The sequence below is a fragment of the Zea mays genome, chromosome 5, assembly GCF_902167145.1.
Source record: "Zea mays cultivar B73 chromosome 5, Zm-B73-REFERENCE-NAM-5.0, whole genome shotgun sequence".
Lineage (NCBI taxonomy): Eukaryota > Viridiplantae > Streptophyta > Magnoliopsida > Poales > Poaceae > Zea > Zea mays.
Genome location: NC_050100.1, coordinates 142,900,524 through 142,921,747, shown reverse-complemented (window position 1 = coordinate 142,921,747; position 21,224 = coordinate 142,900,524).

Genomic DNA, 21,224 nt, shown 5'->3' with positions numbered 1-21,224 from the left:
ACCTGTATGGCGGTCCGCCCTTTCACCCGCTGGTTTAGGCGAAGATGGAGGAGTGCTTGTAACCGCTAGGCGGTTACACGCTCCGCGCGCGGTGGTCTGGCTGCTTCTGTCTCAGGCCAGCTTGCATGTCGTGTGGGACCCAGCCCCCGTGTCGTAGGGGGAGGACCCTGGAGCGCGTTGGTGAAGACTTAGTCCGCGACGCCTGAGGACGCGAGCGGGGAGAGTCGCCTTTAAAAAGGGATCGACCCCCCGAGTGGTAGCCATGCCTTCGCACTCTCCTCATGCATTACGTCCTTTCGCCTTCCGAGCCCCCAGATGGGGAGTGCCCGCGTTGCTTTCGTCTTGCTGCTGTTGGAGGAGCGCAACTTCGTGAAGGTTGGCACCTTTCAGCCATTGCTCGGCTTCAAGGATTTTCATCAAGTAGCCCGACTGCATCCCCTCACCAATGGTCACCCAAGACGGTGACCACCAGTTCGATGGTGGGGAGAAGCAAGCCGGGCTGCGGCCTCTGCCCCGCCCTCAGCTTCAAGGATCTTCATCATCTTTGCTGGGGAGGAGGGCGAGGCGAGCCAGGGCCTGCCTTCGTGTGGGCTGGCGTCCCGCTTCTTCCTCCGGCTTCTGGGGGTGGAAACCATCCTCCAGCTCTGCGGAGGAGGCATCCCCCAGCCATGCCGGGGAAGGCGAACTGCTGCTGCCCAGCCAGGGTGCAGCATTCCGTCCTCTGTCTGGGCGACAGTGGCCAGCCGCACCGGGGGGTCTCACAACACATCGTACGCCGCGAGGGCGGTACTCGTGTTCTGGGTCGGTCCCATTCTCGTTTTCGTGGCGAGGACGGGAGTGAGGACCTGCCGGTGCGCTTTGGGGCGGCCAGCCCTCGCTGGTGCGGTGTTGGTGGGCAGGTCGACGCCGTCGTCGGTGCTGAGGTGGTGGCAGCTGGAGAAAGCTTCTCCGTCGACGAGATCGTCGGCGCCATCTGCGCTCCAGGCCTCCGGCTCTTTGGCTTTAATATCTGGTTCTCGTCCCTCGAGTGGGGACACGAACGAGAGCCTTCCAGCGGTAGCATCCGCCCTGGGACCATCGTTGCTGCTACAGATGTCGCCGGCGAGTCACCCGGAGTTTGTCGTCCCACAGGCCCTCCGATGTGGGGGTTGTTTGTACCCGCGGGAGTGGAACCGGAGTTCCGTTTGTAATGGCATCTTGCGTGCTAGTGTCTGTTCATTGTGGCTGTCGGGGCCTGAACATCTAGGTATTTTGGGTGCAATACCGTGTTTCTTCCTCATTTTGAGCACCAGGACTCGCCTGTCGGCTGGCTGAACCGCTTAACCAAGTATGAGTTGCCCTGTGCGGAAGGTGACGAGTGAGGTATCCGTATCCCGGAGGCGTAGGAGTCCCTCGGCTCGGTCGGCCTTGCCACTCAAGGCTTCTCTTGCTCAGTTAAGGAACCCTCGGCTGCTCTGCGATGAGCCGGAGCCGGAGGCAGCGGTGTCAGCATGGACAGAGGTGGAGTTGGCTCGAGAAGAAACTTCATCGGCCCAGGAGCAGGTGACTTCCCAGCCGAGGAGGCGTAGCAGCGGCGGTTGGAACCTAGCCAGGTCGTCTTTTGGCGGGACCAACCCCGGAGTCGGGCCGCCGAGGCCATGAGCCGGACTGATGTCCTCGGGGGACAGCTGGCTGAGGCTACAGAGCGACCGGTCAAATCGTTTGCTCGGGCCGGGTTCCTGGAGGAGACCCTGGCGGCGATGGCCCAGGCGCGGTGCTGACATCTTCCTTCGAGGTGGAGATCCTTCGCCCGTGTCGCCGTCCGAGGCCGGGCCAGATTCCACCGAAGGTGGAGTCGACGCTGAGGGCGCTGCTGCTCCCCCTATTGATGTCTGAACCTGCAGAAACAGTTTGTCTGCAGTACGCGTATGTCTGAAACTGCCTGAATTATTCCAACTTAAGTGCCTAAGCCCCGCCTTAGAGGCTAGACCACACTTAAATGGGAATAACCCGTCAATCCCTCGGATCTAGTCCGACACGGCCACTGACAGGATCAAGTACCACAATCTCACTCGAAGGTGAGTCACAGAGCAAATACAATAAAGCATAAAACCATACATGTTAGAGTATTAAATTATTACAGCATCATCATCATCATCGGAGTTTTTGCAAAAGTAACCATCATTGTTCGAAGTGCAGCGGAATAAGACTAACGGTAATTAAACAGAGAGATGGGGAAGCCTGTCCCATCACTCCTCATGCTCCTCCTCAGCCGAGGCAGGGTCCCACTCGACAGTCCAACCCGGTGGCAAGATGGACGGCCAAGTCACTCCAGCAACCATGTCCTCCAGAGAACCTATAAACAATTATGCCACAAGCAAGGCTGAGTATACTAATACTCAGCTAGACTTACCCGGTGTGAGGAGTCTACTCCTCTACCTCTAGACATGCAGCTGTTTGGCTGTGGGGTTTGGTTGCCAAAAGCACTAGCTGAGTTTCTAAATCAAGTTTTTAACTTTGTCAAATTTAAGTGTGACTCTCTTAAGGCTAAAGATGTACTATCTATTCATACATGGTAGCAAGCATTATTATCAATCAACAGCTTACATCAACTCATCATATTTCCACTTGTTACTCAATGTAGCAGCATGGATCAAGCAGTCTCATTAGCTGCGAGAAGCAGACGATTCGAATCGAGTTTTTATCCTTGCAAGGTAAACCTAAACACACGACATGCAGGGGCACTCCGTCCCCACACACATCAACCGTCCCCATCGATTCCCTGGGAACAGATCAGGGCTCACCGCCTTGGCGTACAATGCCCCACTGACCCCGACTGGCTGTCGTGCAGTGACCGCACTTGTACCCACCATAACCGGAATGGGAGACCACGTCTCAGGTCGCGTGAGGGGTAAAGTCTGCGGGCAGGTTCACTCAGGTACTAGGCTTACCGATTTACCATATTTCTCGGTATGTGTTTAGTACGTTCAAACGCTTGACTCACGGTACCACACCTTAATCCTTATTCAAATTTTTATCCCGTAGACAACCAATCCCCATGGATTGTTGCCCACAACCAACATCAGTACGATATGAAAGTGGGTACAATCAATGTCCTGACCTCGCGCGAGTGCTAGAAAAATCACTCGTCTTCTACCGAGATCCTACTTAATAAAGCAGCTACTCGACCTAGCATACTAGTATCCATCTCAATAGGGTTCCTGAGATCATGCAACTAGGGTTTCAAACAATTCCTACACTTAAGTGCACAAGCAATCCTACAATCATTAAGTGAAGTAAAATAGCATAAATAACAGGTTATGCATAAAACCGGGGCTTGCCTTCCAAAGCAGTGGCTGGCAGGTCCTCTGGTGCAGGCTCGGGTGCTGGATCTGGGGCTACCTCCTGAGCAGCTCCTTGCTCCGGCACGAGGATGTACTCTCCGTCAGCAAGATTACAGTCTATCGAAATGCAATGAACATGTATGTCATGATTATGCAGGATTTAATAATATTATGCTAAAGAGAATTGAGTTAAGAAGTAACTTAGGGTTTCTTAGTCATGCGGGGCTTCTAGTGGTATATATACATAGACTTATTATCTTTTAGGCTTAGGTCCTCTTCTAGGATAACATAGTGGATTTGCATTGTCTTTATAGATTTTAGTGGACAAATTTACAAAGGTTTTAGGATGACATTAATTCACATTATTCATCTTCCTTTCTTTAATTTCCAATTAGGGTTTCTAGTGTAGGTTGAACTACGACAGTGTTGTAATAATTTCCAAAAATTCTGTAAAAATTACAGTGGGTTGTCATTTGCTATTCTAACTTGTTTTAAGAATTTGAGGCTTAAAGTACAAAGGCTAGGCTTTAAACAAAAATAACAATAGTTAGGCAAAATGGGCCACTTTACACTACACCTCTTAGTTAGTGGTAGGTTCTGTCCCAAAGGTTATTTTTGCTGGCATCCCATAGTAACAATAGGTCTCTGTGCTAAAAATCACAGAAAACTAAGGGGTGGTTATTTAGTTATGATTTTCTTAAGTTTAAGGTCAAAAAGGCACTTTCTACTACATTATTATTTGAAAAATGTCAAACAGCAGATTTCATATTTTTCCTAAATTCTCCTTAATAAAACATTAGTTATCCCAAGGGTGGGGGTGTTTTTACCTTGGGGTTATTTTTGTAGAGTTTTTCTAAGTTTCACTTGTTTTATTAAAACAAAAGGGATCCTACTTATTTTATACTAAAACAGGGTATGATATATTTTTCCAGTGAACTATATTGAATAAGTATCCTAACAAAAATAGAGGTACTCTCTGGTTCATTAATTAAATTACATTTTCTATTTTCCTTATCCTTAAGCATATTATAGAATAAGGGGTAAAAACTAACTTAATGGAGTGGACAGAGAGGTTTAACATTTTTATTTGGTTTAGTAGGTAGATACAAACTTCTCAAAAATTTTCTAACCCCAGTCAAATAGTGCAACTAATTTTGGCCCTATTATTAAGCTTTTGGTCAAAACTATAATTAAATCAGAGCTTTAAAGTTTTCTATAGTACATAGGGGGTTTTATATTTTTCTTAAGTAGGTTACATTATTTAGAGTCTGACAAAATTGGTTTGACCAAATTTGGATGAATTAAACAGAAGTTATGCATTTTCAAAGTTTCTGTCCAATTTAAAAACAGATTTAATAAAGGTTTTCTGGAAAAACAGTTTACACCGAGGTCCCTGGGTTTAAACTAAATCAACCTTCGCAAATCTACCCTCGCGCCATTATTCCCCTGTGCCTCTGACATTTCACAAAACCCCCTGACCTTCTCTCCCTCTCACCCGCAGTCCTTCCCCTTATGCAAACAGTAACCGCGGGAAAGAAAGGGTGGCGCGGCTTACCGGCGGCGAGGGAGGTCCGGCGAAGGGTGGGGTTGGCTCAGGGAGACTCAGGCGGTCACGTCGAGGTACGGCTTGACGTCGGAGATGGCCGGAATCGCCCGGTCCACGCGCGCAGGCGGGTGTTCTCGTCGGCGGCGAGCGTACCGGCCAAACCACGGCGAACTGGTTCAATCCGAGGGCATGGTGAGCTTCACGGGGTAACGTAGCGACCGTGTGCACAAGGAATCGAAGGATGGTGGAGTGGTTTACCCGGTCCACGTACTCCGGCGGGGTTGAGAGCTCCGGCGAGCGTGGACTGGCCTCTCCGGCGAAGCAAACTCCGATTCCTTGCTCGGGGAGCTTCATGGAGGTGTGCATAGTCTTCTCCGAGGGCTGGACGGGGTTGGGAATGGCTCTACTGGCCGGTCTACGGTGACAGAGGGATTGGGCGGCCGTGGACTCGCTGCGCACGGGCAAACGGCGACGAGCTAGACTCCGGTGAGGTTTAAGGGTGCGCGGAAGGGTACAATCTAAGTCTGGGAGGGTTTTATAAGCGCGGGCGCGGGCCATGGCGCTGGCTTGGCTCGGGCGCGGCGCTGGGCATGCGGGGGCGCGCGTGAGCGTGCTCTAGCGCGGGCAGAAGGCGTCGAACACGTGGAGGTGTGTTTCTTCCATTGTTCAAACGTCTCCAGAGATCGCAAACGTGCGAATCTTGCCATGAATCCGGCGCAGGCCTCTTCCTGGCACCTAGGGCTATCTCACATGTGTGAGTTCCAATTGAGGATACGCCCTAGATTAGGAGATAGACGGGCGCCAAATCTGGCTTGTCTCACTGCCCACTTTGCGACAAAACTGATGTCAAGAGCTGTCAAACGTCCGAGTCTCGGCTTCCACTTTTTCCAGGGGGTGCCTTAAGTGGTATACCACATTTTTGGTATAGAACCCAAGTTGTTTTGGCGCCATCTTCAAAGTGAACACGGTTGATCTTTAACTTAGGGTTAAAATTGGACTTAGAGAGAAATAGAGGGCTCTAGCTCTCTCTCCACTTGGAGGTTTGAAAAGGGGTTTCTCCAGGGGTCTTTTTGCATTATTTCTCTCCCCTAATTGCTGGTTATAAGGTTGCTTAGGGTTTGGGTAAAGATTACCCATGTTTGCACATTTGTTCACCCTCCCCCCCTTACTTAGGGTTTTGGAAGATAGGGTTTAAAAAGAGGTCTAGGGTTCTTCTCCCCTCTTATCCATGGTAGTAAGTGAGCAAGGATTAGAGTAATGCTTCTTAGGTCATTGGCAACTTGATTAGCACATGATCTCCAAAGTCCTTATGTGTTGCCCTAAGCCTTTATCACATATAATTCACAGTCCTTAGTACCAAGATGTGCTCTAGCCATGGTAACACCTGGGGTGTTACAGCCCTCCCCCCTTAAAGGAAATCTCGTCCCGAGATTTCAGGTAGAATCCCTTGGGGGTGCTTGAAGGTGTGTTAGTGCTACTCGTCCTTTACGCTCAAGTTTCACTTATTAACTGCTCTTCGAATGTCATCCTCTTTGCAACTTCAGAAGGAAGCCCTTTTTTAAGTTAAATCCACAACTTAGACTATCCTTGTTATCTAAGTTTTTCTTATAACTGAATTCAAAGGGCAAGTGGGGGTGGGGTTTTGGGGTTACGTACCGACTCCTTTGGGCAGAAAGTCGGGGAAGCGAGAGCGCAGAAAATCCTCAGTCTCCCACGTAGCTTCTTCTGCAGAATGGTGACTCCACTGAACCTTATACATTCTGACCGACCTTGCCCGAGTTGATCTTTCCTTCTGGTCTAGCACCTTGACAGGGTACTCTTGGTAAGATAAGTCCGGTTCTATCTCAATGTCCGGTTCCGGTAGTACTTCAGTGGGTAGGCGAACGCATTTCCGCAGCTGAGATACATGGAATACATTGTGAACTGACGACATGTGAGGTGGCAATTCCACTTGATAGGCTACGGGTCCACAAGCTTCCTTGACCTCGTATGGCCCAATGTAGCGAGGAGCTAACTTGCCCTTGATCCCGAATCTCTGGACACCCTTGGTGGGTGATACCTTAAGATAGACATGATCCCCCACCTCAAACTGTAGAGGCTTCCGCCTCTTACCATGATAGCTCCTTTGCCTGGCCTGAGCAGCTTCTAAGTTCTTGGTAATAACCCTGACCTTTGCCTCTGCCTCGAGTACCAAGTCTGGCCCAAAAATTTCCCTTTCTCCTTCTTGAGACCAATTTAGTGGGGTCCTACACCTTCTCCCATATAATGCCTCAAAAGGTGCCATCTTCAGACTGGACTGATAGCTATTATTGTAAGAAAACTCTGCCAAGGACAGACACTTGTCCCAGTCCTTTCCATAGTGTAGTGCACATGCTCGCAACATGTCTTCCAAAATCTGATTCACCCTTTCGGTCTGGCCATCTGTTTGGGGGTGGTATGCTGAGCTTCGGATGACATGGGTCCCAAGTGACTCTTGCAATTGCTCCCAAAATCGTGCCACAAATGGTGCTCCTCTGTCAGATATAATGGTCTTGGGAATACCATGCAACCTTATTATCTGATCAACATAAATTTCTGCGTACTTCTCTGTCCTGTGGGTGGTATGCACTGGCAAGAAATGAGCAGTCTTGGTCAACCTGTCCACGATAACCCAAATAGAATCATGGTGCCTGGAGGTATTGGGTAATCCCACTATGAAGTCCATGCAAATGTCCTCCCATTTCCAGGATGGTATGGGAAGGGGTTGCAAAGGGCCTGCTGCCTTCAAATGACTGGCTTTGATCCTCTGGCAGGTGTCACACTCGGATATGTACTTGGCAATTTCCCTTTTCATTCTAGTCCACCAATATAGAGATCTGAGATCATGGTACATCTTGTTGCTACCAGGGTGCATGGAGAATTTGGAGAGGTGAGCTTCATCTAGTATCTTCTTTCTAAGCTCAGGGTCCTTGGGCACAACCAATCGATCTCCAAACCATAGAATTCCCTTGTTGTCCTGTCGGAAACACTTGTATTTTTCTGCCTTTTGCTTGATCATATCCTTGATAACCTGAACACCCTTATCCTCAACTTGTGCCCTGACTATCTGTTCTTGCAATGTGGGCTCCACCGAGATATAGCTTAGGTTACCCGAAGAAACAACTTCCAGGTTCAGCTTGCACAACTCATCACACAGGGTGGTGACTCTTGCATCCATGCTCATACAATTGCACTGGGCTTTTCTGCTCAAAGCATCTGCCACAACATTGGCCTTACCAGGGTGGTAATGCACTTCCAAATCATAGTCCTTGATTAACTCTAACCATCTCCTCTGCCTCATGTTCAGATCTGCCTGAGTGAAGATGTATTTGAGACTCTTGTGATCAGTGTAGATGTTATAGTGGGCTCCCATCAAGTAGTGTCTCCATATCTTAAGAGCATGAACCACAGCTGCCAACTCTAGATCATGGGTAGGGTAGTTCTGCTCATGGGGCCTGAGTGCTCGAGAAGCGTAAGCAATCACTCTATTCTCTTGCATCAAGACACATCCCAATCCGGTACCCGAAGCATCACAATAAACTTCAAATGGCTTGGTGTTGTCAGGTTGAGCCAGTACTGGGGCTGTTGTCAAATGCTGCCTCAAGGTATGAAAGGCATCCTCACACTTTTGGCTCCACTCAAATTTGACTCCCTTCTTCAACAGTTCAGTCATTGGTTTGGCAATTCTGGAGAAATCCGGAATAAATCGTCGATAATACCCTGCCAATCCCAGAAAACTCTGAATCTGCCTCACTGTAGTCGGGGGTTTCCAATCCATCACCTCCTGCACCTTCTCAGGATCAACTGATATCCCATCCTGAGAAATTGTATGACCCAAGAATTTGATCTCCTTCAGCCAGAATTCGCATTTAGACAACTTAGCATACAATTTATGGTCACGCAGTCTCTGAAGTACAACATGCAAATGTTTGGTGTGCTCGGCTTCATTCTTGGAATAAACCAGTATATCATCGATGAAAACGACCACAAACTTGTCTAATTCTGGCATAAATACTGAGTTCATCAAGTACATGAAATAAGCCGGGGCATTGGTCAGCCCAAAAGACATCACCAAAAACTCATACAGCCCATATCTGGTTGAGAAAGCCGTCTTGGGAATATCGCTGGCACGGATCTTGATCTGATGGTATCCTGAGCGAAGGTCTATCTTGGAGAATACCTTGGCTCCTACCAATTGATCGAACAGAACATCAATGCGGGGCAGCGGGTATTTGTTCTTAATAGTCACCGCATTGAGAGGGCGGTAGTCAACACACATCCTCAAACTCTCATCCTTTTTCTTCACAAATAATGCTGGACATCCCCATGGTGAAGTGCTGGGACGAATAAACCCCTTGTCCAACAACTCTTGCAATTGCTTCTTCAATTCTGCCAATTCCGCGGGAGGCATCCTATAGGGTCTTTTGGAGATAGGAGCAGTCCCGGGTTGCAACTCAATTGCGAACTCAATGTCTCGGTCAGGTGGCATCCCTGGCAATTCATCTGGGAAAACATCTGGGTAGTCACAGACCACTGGGATCTTTTCCACTTGGGAATTTATCATGACGAAAGCACAAGAACGGGTGCATCCCTGATCGGGCAATTATAATGTAGTTTCACCACAGGTTGGTGAGTGCACCTCAATGGCCCTGGCTGCAATATCAATAACTGCTCGATGCCTGGTTAACCAGTCAGTTCCCAATATAATATCCACACTATCCAACCCCAAAATGAGGAGGGTGGTTTTAATTATTAGACTACCAAACTTTATGGGCACGTGTCTGTTGATTTGATAGGTGGCAACCCTGCCTCCTGGTGTTGAAATTGTAATGCCCCCATCGGTGTGGTGAAAGGGCAACTGGCATTTGGCACTAAACTTGGCACTGATGAAACTATGCGATGCACCAGAATCAAAAAGAACAATAGCGGGATAATTTAAAACTGTAAAGATATCAGTCATGACGGGTGCTCCCTCTGGAATATCAGCCATGGTGGTGAAGTTCAGCCTGCCTTGCCTCACTTGCACCTTCTGCCTCATGCCTTGGTTCTGATTGACACTCTGCCCCTGCTTCTGCTGGTTCCTGGGGCAATTCTTGGCATAATGCCCAGTGTTGCCACACGTGAAGCACCTGTTGTCATTTGCCTGGCGGTACTGCTGCTGCTGCTGATTGCTCCTCTGAGCTGGAAATTGGGTGCGGTTGGGTGCCTGCTGCTGCTGCGGTCGGATCACCCATCGCCCTTGCTGCTGCTGCAGTCCCCTGCCCTGGGTGTCGGACACAATCCTGAAGCGCTGTGGCTGAGCTGGGGGTCCTGCCACAGGGGTCTTCCTCTTCTTCTCTGCCTGTCTAGCTGTAATGCAGTCCTCTTGGGAGATAGCCATGTTGACCAACTCATTGTAGCTGTTGGCCCTGACGGTGTTGAGATGATCACGGAGCTTAGTGCTGAGCCCCCTCCTGAACCTGTCTCGCTTCTTCTCATCTGTATCTACATGATACCCAGCATACTGGCACAAGTCATTAAAGGCCTGGGCATACTGCAACACTGTCCGGTTGCCCTGAGTGAGTGCCAGAAACTCATTGAGTTTCCGGTCCATGATCCCGGCTGGTATATGGTGTCCTCTGAAAGCTGCCTTGAACTCCCTCCACTCCACCTCTCGGTCCTCTGGCTGCATAGCAAGAAAATGATCCCACCAAGTCCTTGCGGGTCCGCGAAGCTGCTGGGTGGCGAACCTGACTTTGGTGACCTCTGAACAAACTCCATGGAGTAGTGGGAATTTGGATTCCACCACTCGCAGCCACACATCTGCGTCAAGTGGGTCCTCCGCCCTTGTGAACAATGGAGGCTGGGTGCTAAGGAATTCCTGGTATGTAGCCGCCGCAGGGTGACGCTGATGGTCTCCACCACCATAGTGCTGAGGTGGTGGCTGACGCTGAGCCAGCTGTCTCAAGATCTCGTTCTGCTGAGCCATGAGCTCCTGCAGAGTGGGAGGTGGTGGCGGCGGTGGAGGAACGCGCTCGTTCTGGCCACGACGCTGCCTCCCGGCCATCTGAAAAACCACATACATACTTAACACCACAGTTCCAAGTTCAAGATTTTATCACGGAGAAAAAGTTAAAACAATATGATAGACTCCGACTTCAACAAAAGGATTTTTAAAAGACACTAATTCTTTCTTCCAAATTTGGACTGATGACAACATCCAGCAACAAGCTTCCAAGAGAGTTTAGCACGATTACATCAAATTGTTCCAAAATGACTCAACTCTATCTAGCCTAGTACCCCAAGGGTGCAAAAGCTAAGCTAGCTGCGAGGAGTCCGACTATCCAACTTCTAAGCCTATCCTGAACGCCTAGTAAGCGAACGAAGCAACACTCGACTCGGGGGAAGGCGGTCTTCCCAAGCCAGCAGTGTCCACACTGGAGGCAGGCTCATCTCCTCCCTCGATGTCGACGTCCTCGTTTGCCTCTTGGTCCTGGATCTCCTGGTGATGCATGTCCAGGTGCTCGTTAGCCTCAGCAAGCTGCTGCTGAGTGTTAATGAGCTGATCCTCTAGAACCTCGATGGTGTTCTCCCTGGTGCCCACTAGCTCCTCCAATTCTTGGATATCCGTGGATAGCTGCTCCACCTGCAAGTCCTTCTCCACCATTTCTTGGGACAAATCAACCACGAGCTCCTCTCTGTTATCCAACGTAATCTTTGTTGCCTCCAGTAGTGCCATCAGATGGGACATCGCCTCACCGCGCATCACCTGCAGACGGTACAAAGCATTCATGCACCGTACTGTCAAGTGCGCAGTCTGTCCTGGGTAGATGGCCCAGATGTCCTTGGCATGCTCCACCCGATCCTTCCACATTGGGTCGTCCTCCCTCTCAGCGAAGAACAAGCCAATGGGGTGGGTAGCCAGCTCCAAAGGATGGAATCCGCAGAAAGTAGTCAATCCATGCAGAGCGATCGCCTCGATCGTGTCCTCTGCTCGGTATCCGAAAGACTCGGAGTCCAAAGAGCGCCAGCCTGGCTGCAGGGGATGAGGTTCCAAGGTCATCCTCACTCTACAGCGAGGCACCCGGTGCTTCTCGAACTGCTGCACCGCGTACTGAGGGGGTGTCGTGTATCCGGCCCCCTGAAGTACCTCCCACAAAATGCAGGGAAAGCCCTCTCGTGCAAGTCCGTAAGTGTGGGTCAGTGCATTTCCGTCATCGGAGGATCCGTGGGAAGTCATCTGTGTACGGTTAAGCGTAAGTAAAAGAAAAGAATTATAAAAAAACAAGGAAAAATAAAACTCAGCCCTTCTCTAGTTAAGTAAAAAGGCACTAGGGGCCTAGTTGGTTGTTATCTTGTTTTTAAGTCCTCTACTCAGTTATCCATTTGCTTAATTATGAATGCATGCATGCTCGTCCTGAACGACCTCACAACAAGATAAAAGGAATAGGGAGGAACTCCCATCCTGTAAAAGTGGCCTGTAGGGCCAAGTTACTTAGCCACCTAGCTACCCTTCTATTACCCTAAGGCTTCACGTCCTAGGTCTATCCTGCTCGCCCTACTATCTATCCAACATTGTTTCTATCAAATTTTACTTAGAAAATCGATGGTATTTACATTTTATTGATTCCTCTGTGGTGGTACAAGCTCCGATACCAGCTGTGGCGGAACTACCCGAATTATTCCAACTTAAGTGCCTAAGCCCCGCCTTAGAGGCTAGACCACACTTAAATGGGAATAACCCGTCAATCCCTCGGATCTAGTTCGACACGGCCACTGACAGGATCAAGTACCACAATCTCACTCGAAGGTGAGTCACAGAGCAAATACAATAAAGCATAAAACCATACATGTTAGAGTATTAAATTATTACAGCATCATCATCATCATCGGAGTTTTTGCAAAAGTAACCATCATTGTTCGAAGTGCAGCGGAATAAGACTAACGGTAATTAAACAGAGAGATGGGGAAGCCTGTCCCAACACTCCTCATGCTCCTCCTCAGCCGAGGCAGGGTCCCACTCGACAGTCCAACCCGGTGGCAAGATGGATGGCCAAGTCACTCCAGCAACCATGTCCTCCAGAGAACCTGTAAAAAATTATGCCACAAGCAAGGCTGAGTATACTAATACTCAGCTAGACTTACCCGGTGTGAGGAGTCTACTCCTCTACCTCTAGACATGCAGCTGTTTGGCTGTGGGGTTTGGTTGCCAAAAGCACTAGCTGAGTTTCTAAATCAAGTTTTTAACTTTGTCAAATTTAAGTGTGACTCTCTTAAGGCTAAAGATGTACTATCTATTCATACATGGTAGCAAGCATTATTATCAATCAACAGCTTACATCAACTCATCATATTTCCACTTGTTACTCAATGTAGCAGCATGGATCAAGCAGTCTCATTAGCTGCGAGAAGCAGACGATTCGAATCGAGTTTTTATCCTTGCAAGGTAAACCTAAACACACGACATGCAGGGGCACTCCATCCCCACACACATCAACCGTCCCCATCGATTCCCTGGCAACAGATCAGGGCTCACCGCCTTGGCGTACAATGCCCCACTGACCCCGACTGGCCGTCGTGCAGTGACCGCACTTGTACCCACCATAACCGGAATGGGAGACCACGTCTCAGGTTGCGTGAGGGGTAAAGTCTGCGGGCAGGTTCACTCAGGTACTAGGCTTACCGATTTACCATATTTCTCGGTATGTGTTTAGTACGTTCAAACGCTTGACTCACGGTACCACACCTTAATCCTTATTCAAATTTTTATCCCGTAGACAACCAATCCCCATGGATTGTTGCCCACAACCAACATCAGTACGATATGAAAGTGGGTACAATCAATGTCCTGACCTCGCGCGAGTGCTAGAAAAATCACTTGTCTTCTATCGAGATCCTACTTAATAAAGCAGCTACTCGACCTAGCATACTAGTATCCATCTCAATAGGGTTCCTGAGATCATGCAACTAGGGTTTCAAACAATTCCTACACTTAAGTGCACAAGCAATCCTACAATCATTAAGTGAAGTAAAATAGCATAAATAACAGGTTATGCATAAAACCGGGGCTTGCCTTCTAAAGCAGTGGCTGGCAGGTCCTCTGGTGCAGGCTCGGGTGCTGGATCTGGGGCTACCTCCTGAGCAGCTCCTTGCTCCGGCACGAGGATGTACTCTCCGTCAGCAAGATTACAGTCTATCGAAATGCAATGAACATGTATGTCATGATTATGCAGGATTTAATAATATTATGCTAAAGAGAATTGAGTTAAGAAGTAACTTAGGGTTTCTTAGTCATGCGGGGCTTCTAGTGGTATATATACATAGACTTATTACCTTTTAGGCTTAGGTCCTCTTCTAGGATAACATAGTGGATTTGCATTGTCTTTATAGATTTTAGTGGACAAATTTACAAAGGTTTTAGGATGACATTAATTCACATTATTCATCTTCCTTTCTTTAATTTCCAATTAGGGTTTCTAGTGTAGGTTGAACTACGACAGTGTTGTAATAATTTCCAAAAAAATCTGTAAAAATTACAGTGGGTTGTCATTTGCTATTCTAACTTGTTTTAAGAATTTGAGGCTTAAAGTACAAAGGCTAGGCTTTAAACAAAAATAACAATAGTTAGGCAAAATGGGCCACTTTACACTACACCTCTTAGTTAGGGGTAGGTTCTGTCCCAAAGGTTATTTTTGCTGGCATCCCATAGTAACAATAGGTCTCTGTGCTAAAAATCACAGAAAACTAAGGGGTGGTTATTTAGTTATGATTTTCTTAAGTTTAAGGTCAAAAAGTCACTTTCTACTACATTATTATTTGAAAAATGTCAATCAGCAGATTTCATATTTTTTCTAAATTCTCCTTAATAAAACATTAGTTATCCCAAAGGTGGGGGTGTTTTTACCTTGGGGTTATTTTTGTAGAGTTTTTCTAAGTTTCACTTGTTTTATTAAAACAAAAGGGATCCTACTTATTTTATACTAAAACAGGGTATGATATATTTTTCCAGTGAACTATATTGAATAAGTATCCTAACAAAAATAGAGGTACTCTCTGGTTCATTAATTAAATTACATTTTTTATTTTTCTTATCCTTAAGCATATTATAGAATAAGGGGTAAAAACTAACTTAATGGAGTGGACAGAGAGGTTTAACATTTTTATTTGGTTTAGTAGGTAGATACAAACTTCTCAAAAATTTTCTAACCCCAGTCAAATAGTGCAACTAATTTTGGCCCTATTATTAAGCTTTTGGTCAAAACTATAATTAAATCAGAGCTTTAAAGTTTTCTATAGTACATAGGGGGTTTTATATTTTTCTTAAGTAGGTTACATTATTTAGAGTCTGACAAAATTGGTTTGACCAAATTTGGATGAATTAAACAGAAGTTATGCATTTTCAAAGTTTCTGTCCAATTTAAAAACAGATTTAATAAAGGTTTTCTGGAAAAACAGTTTACACCGAGGTCCCTGGGTTTAAACTAAATCAACCTTCGCAAATCTACCCTCGCGCCACTATTCCCCTGTGCCTCTGACATTTCACAAAACCCCCTGACCTTCTCTCCCTCTCACCCGCAGTCCTTCCCCTTATGCAAACAGTAACCGCGGGAAAGAAAGGGTGGCGCGGCTTACCGGCGGCGAGGGAGGTCCGGCGAAGGGTGGGGTTGGCTCAGGGAGACTCAGGCGGTCACGTCGAGGTACGGCTTGACGTCGGAGATGGCCGGAATCGCCCGGTCCACGCGCGCAGGCGGGTGTTCTCGTCGGCGGCGAGCGTACCGGCCAAACCACGGCGAACTGGTTCAATCCGAGGGCATGGTGAGCTTCACGGGGTAACGTAGCGACCGTGTGCACAAGGAATCGAAGGATGGTGGAGTGGTTTACCCGGTCCACGTACTCCGGCGGGGTTGAGAGCTCCGGCGAGCGTGGACTGGCCTCTCCGGCGAAGCAAACTCCGATTCCTTGCTCGGGGAGCTTCATGGAGGTGTGCACAGTCTTCTCCGAGGGCTGGACGGGGTTGGGAATGGCTCTACTGGCCGGTCTACGGTGACAGAGGGATTGGGCGGCCGCGGACTCGCTGCGCACGGGCAAACGGCGACGAGCTAGACTCCGGTGAGGTTTGAGGGTGCGCGGAAGGGTACAATCTAAGTCTGGGAGGGTTTTATAAGCGCGGGCGCGGGCCATGGCGCTGGCTTGGCTCGGGCGCGGCGCTGGGCATGCGGGGGCGCGCGTGAGCGTGCTCTAGCGCGGGCAGAAGGCGTCGAACACGTGGAGGTGTGTTTCTTCCATTGTTCAAACGTCTCCAGAGATCGCAAACGTGCGAATCTTGCCATGAATCCGGCGCAGGCCTCTTCCTGGCACCTAGGGCTATCTCACATGTGTGAGTTCCAATGGAGGATACGCCCTAGATCAGGAGATAGACGGGCGCCAAATCTGGCTTGTCTCACTGCCCACTTTGCGACAAAACTGATGTCAAGAGCTGTCAAACGTCCGAGTCTCGGCTTCCACTTTTTCCAGGGGGTGCCTTAAGTGGTATACCACATTTTTGGTATAGAACCCAAGTGGTTTTGGCGCCATCTTCAAAGTGAACACGGTTGATCTTTAACTTAGGGTTAAAATTGGACTTAGAGAGAAATAGAGGGCTCTAGCTCTCTCTCCACTTGGAGGTTTGAAAAGGGGTTTCTCCAGGGGTCTTTTTGCATTATTTCTCTCCCCTAATTGCTGGTTATAAGGTTGCTTAGTGTAACACCCCTGGTGTTACGTAAACTAAAACTCTGACATGTCATCATAAGCAATTGCATTAAACTGCTTGTTACACCTAGAATGCATTTACTAGGTTAAAATTTTCTTTTCAAAAGTGTGATGTCGTGTGTTGAGTATAGGACTTAGGTTGAAAACCTTGTTTGGAATTGTGGATAAACAAAATAGCTCTGAAATCAAGGACTTGTTGGTAAGGAGTTACTATAACAAACTTGTAAAGTGATTGTTGGAGAACAATCCTTATTAAGTGTACTAGCCCTAAAATTACATGCTACCAGGAGCAAAGGTGGTCCAAAGATGGGATGCTATGTATTGTGTTTTCAGACTTAGCCAAATCATTGCAGCTGAGTTTTAGTGAGATTTATGCAGTTTTGGAGCTCTCTATTGCTCTATCCATAGGGTTATAGGTTATGATCATTATAACACAATTATATAACTAAATGAGGAGTATAAGTTTGATTAAGACACCTAGCCCTAAAGCTATTTGGAACCTAGAGAAAAGCTGGCCTAAAGTAGAGCTGTCTGAAAGTGTGGATTTCAGACTTAGTGAAATTCAGAATCTGAATTTCAGTAATTTGGGCAAACTTTGGACCTCTGTAGTTTGGAATCTATGAGGGTTTAGATTTGGGTCACTATGTCAAAGTTGTAGAGGAACTATAGGAGTATAAACTTTATTAGCAACTTGCCCCTAAAAACAGTTGGAACCCAGGAAAAATAGTGGTTCCAAGTGGTGCTGCTGTATTCTGAATTTTCAGATTGGAAGCAGTAACTGAAACTGAATTTCAGTGTTTTGATAGCAGTTTGGAAGCTGGTTTGTGGCTAGCTTATAAGGTTTTAGGCTATGGTGTTTGTAGATGAAATAATGACCATATGATGGTGAATAATCTTCAGTAAGTGGGTATAGCATGATCCTACACGAAAAGTAGAGTAAAACTAGCTCAAAGTTGGACTGTTTATGGCTGAAACTGAATTATATTCAGTTATTGAAAACTGAATTTCAGTGAAAGTTGCCCAGTTTAGAGCCCTATTGCGACAAACTCTTGTGGTTTCGGACTATGAACTATGTAGAAAAGTTGGAGACCAGGTATAGATGGACAAGTTTCATGCAAGGAGATGGTCCTGTTGTTATGTAAAGTTGAGAGATAATGGAGCTGCAAAGTCCTCTGTCAGAAATAGTGAGGGCTGTTCAGTTAAGTTGAGACTGAGTGTTTGGCTGTTTCTGCTATACTTTGGAACACCACAACTTCAGTTCTGAGTAGTTTCAGCTTTGGAGTGTTGTGCCAAAGTGGAAGACCTATGGTTGGAGAATAAGGCTTGTTAAGGGAGATGGGTCTGTTGTCATATGAAATGGTGAGTAAAATGCTCCCAAACTTGTCCTGTCAGGTTTAGTGCTGTGCTGTTTCAGACAGTGGGAATTGGACATTTCAGTGCTTGCTCAAACTTTGGTGCACCATAGCTGCTGTTTCAAGTATTTTCGACCTAGGAGTGTTATACCAAAGTAAAAGAGCTATGTTTAGAGAACATTTTTGGTTAAAGGAACTGGGTCTCTTGCCATGTGAATCTGTGAAATAAAAGGGCACCAAACAGTGAGGAGAGAAAGGGGAGCAGCAGGACTAGTGAAGTAAATTCAGATTTGGGATGACCAACTGAAGACTGAAATTCAGAAAAGTGAAATGGTACCAGTGTTTTGCAGCTGATTTTTGAGCACCATAACTTGTAATCCATAAGGATTAGGTCCAAGAGACTTATAATAAATTTATAAACCCTTGATATGGGAACAAGTTCTATTAACAGTAACTGGTCTGTCTTAATTGAAAATCAAGAGAACAGACTAATTGAAGTTGGGTGGGTCAGTCCAGAGCTGTAGATTCCAAATACAGAAATATCTAGCTGTGATCTTTTTCCTCCTTGCCGTGTCCTACTTTGGTATGATGGGGGAGAGCAAAGATATTCAGATTTAGGCACATCTCTGAATTATCATCAGTAAGAAATATCTGGCTCTAATATTTTCTTCCCCTGTCGTGTCCCACTGTGAAATAGAGCGGTGGTTGGGATAAGAAGGAGCAGAAATATCCAGACTCGTGCATAGCTGAAATATCATCAGTAGAAAAATCTGCTACAGTGCGCTCCACCCTTACCCCCTCCTTTTTCCATGGATAATCGTCACCCTGCATGGCTGTATTCTGTGAATCTGCGTGGATCTTCTGGAGTAAGCCACGACTGCATCCCATGCTCACAGTTATCCTTGCTGCAAGTTCCAGAATCCAACCCCCCTTGATCTTTTCCCTTCCTATATAAAGAGCAACAGGGGAGGGAAAGAAAGCATAGGCCAGTTCAGTGATCCGTGCTTCGATCATCAATCATAGTGAGTAGCTTCAGTCAGCAGTATTGCTCTTCCTTCCCCAAATCATACCCTGGACGCGCCCAATTCCATCGATTAAGGCACTGAACGTGTCTGGTGACCACACCTGCAGATATTCCACTTCACCGTGGCCAGGTATGCTCAGAAAGTTTCTCACCCGTGTGGCTTGTGTTCCATGATCTGTATTGGTCAATGGCTGCTGATCAAGTGATTTGTTCAAGCTCTACCGCCATACGTTGAGTAGAACACGGTCGCGCCGTCGCGGTCGGGCACCGAGGACAGCCTCGGTGTGGACCGTATTAACCGCGCCATTCCCGAGCGATTGCGCGCGTGCACCGTAGACTTGAGAGGTCTCTAAAGCTCCCTGGCCCGTTTGTTTGAACACTACCGTGCGGTGATCGGGGAATTGAGTTCGTCGGATCCAGTGTTCCGCCGTCGCTGTCGATAGATGGGTTGTGGAATTCTCATGGATCGATGGAGCCCATACCCGAGTTCACTGCGATTCGGGGTTCGCGTGGGTACCATCGCCGTCGCCGGTGTTGCGCCACCATGGCCGAGCTGGTGCTGGGTCGCCGGAGTCCGTATGGGCGGTGTCGGGGCCGAGTGCTTGTAAATAAGTGGAAGCCAAGGGGTTTTAGCGAGGATGTCAGAGACACAAGCAACAGTGGCTGGGAGCTCTGATTGTTTTAACCAGAGCGCAAGGTCCTATGTGCAAGCTGGCCAAAGCGGGCGCGGGCTCCCGGGTTTGGGCCAGCTTTGCCTGGTTGTTGGACCGCGCCAGCGGTTTGGGCCCAACACTGTTAGTAGTTTTTCCTTTTCTTTTTCCAATCAGCTTTAGAAATCCATAGAAAATTTCAGAAAAATGCTAAAAATATCAAACCAATTTTGCTAGACTCCTAATTTCCATAGTATTTAATAAAAATAGTTTTATGATTTTTAGGTCAAATAAGGAATTTTGGAGCATTTAAAATAGCCTAAAACATTGGTTCTGGATTTCTAGAGAATAGATAATTATTCCAAAAATGCCCAAACTTTTTATTTGAACTCTAAACGTTATTTAGAAGCCTTGGGTAGATTTTGGTTTGATTTGGACCTTGTTTGATAATTAGAACCCAAAACCCCCACCCCCCTGCTCTTTGAACTTCACTGTTGACTCCGGAAACCCTAAGTTCTCGGAGTTCCGTGAAGGAAAGTTGTATTCAAGACATAGATAATAAGTTTATATTATCTTTGCATCCTCATGAGCATCCCATGGCATCCATTCTTATGTATATATATGGTTATGTTAGAACGTGAAGAAGAAATAGAAGTCCCCGAAGAAAGGACACCACCACCTTCGGATTCTCAAGCAGGCAACTGCTTTTACTTCGATATTTGCGGATCCGAACCCGACTCACCTGTGAACGAAGGCAAGCCCCGGTGCATGCAACCCCTTTCCTTGTGTTTTAAATAATTTTCGCACACTTTAAGTCTAGTGAAATGTGCATTAGGTTCATAGGAATTGCTTGAAACCCTTTGATGCATTGCTTTCCTTGATATCCATACCTTTATAGATACTTCTGTGAAGTATCAAAATATGATTTACAAAAATGCTTAGCCTTGCTTAGATCTTGTGGATAGAGGTTGTCCTCAATTTAACCCGGGAGAGGATGGCTTCTACCTGCAAGAATATTTTCATTTGGAGCAATAGTGGGATCTTACTGCAAAGTTCCCTGTGATGCTCTTTCATCCTAAGGAACAGACACAATCCTAAGGATGGAAATACTTAAATTGAGACTTGGGTTAGGAACAGGTGATGTTCTACCCCGGTTGGTTAAGGATTAATGCGTATGTAGGCGTGCTGACCGAGGACCCTTTAACTGGTCACATGCCTCGTCATGGGTAAGCCTTGCCTCGGGCAGACTAAGGCCAGAATAAGATAACACGAAATGGGCGTGGAGCGGTGGCGAGAGTAGCGTGTACCCTCCGTGGCAAGAGGCTGGACGGTGGTGTATCTGTGCTCTCGGTTTGCGTGAACCTGATCTGGTCTTAAGAACCCCGGTGGCGGGTTGACATATGCAAGGGTTAAGTGCTACATATGTCGTGTGATTGGAGATCCTCAGCTGAGTATAATCGATTCGGATCGCCGTACCTTCGCGGTTATGAAGACTTGGTCACTTCCCTGCAACCTAAAGTCAGGATGTGAACACTATGGATAAAAACGATGTTGTCTTGATGTGATGTGAAATTAGACTAGATG